General features: G+C 45.5%; 1 protein-coding gene across 2 annotated transcripts in view; it reads right to left on the bottom strand.

The window, feature by feature from the left end:
- slf1 (SMC5-SMC6 complex localization factor 1) overlaps positions 1-495 on the bottom strand; it is a 36,471-nt gene that overhangs the window by 26,219 nt on the left and 9,757 nt on the right. The gene's annotated exons all lie outside the window — the stretch shown is intronic.

Raw genomic sequence — 495 nt, 5'->3', positions numbered from 1 at the left:
ATGCCAGGAAGCTGAAAAGCAAACACATTCTAAGAAGTGGAAAAACCCACAGCAGTTCATGTTTGACACCCTATACACACTATAGTTAGACTGAAATCTCTGCTGAGCTTCCAGAAGCAAATACGAGACTGAAACAGAGAAGTTGTTTCCAAATCCCTCAACCCCTTTCTGCTGCTGTGACAAAGGTACTGAGGTTGCAGGAGGCGAGACAGATGCTCCAAAGCAAAGAAGTGCAGCAAATAAGAAAGTGAGCTTACATATGTGGCAGATAGAGCCTGAAAGAGGAAGAGAAGAATAGAGTAAGAGAATAGGATGAGAGGGCTGGAGGAGAGGATGCTGTGTCGATGGTTCATCAAAAATTAATGCCGACCGCATCAGTATAGAGATCACGTAGTAGAAAAACAACACATGCCAACAGCCTTAAGTCTCCTGCCTCTGCCCTCCCTACACTGTTCCCCTATCCTTTACCCTCCAATGCTCCTTCACACCAGCACT

The sequence above is a fragment of the Cynoglossus semilaevis genome, chromosome Z (assembly GCF_000523025.1).
Source record: "Cynoglossus semilaevis isolate Cse_v1.0 chromosome Z, Cse_v1.0, whole genome shotgun sequence".
Classification (NCBI taxonomy): domain Eukaryota; kingdom Metazoa; phylum Chordata; class Actinopteri; order Pleuronectiformes; family Cynoglossidae; genus Cynoglossus; species Cynoglossus semilaevis.
The sequence above is the reverse complement of the archived record's forward strand: the minus strand, read 5'-3'. Positions and strand labels throughout refer to the sequence as shown.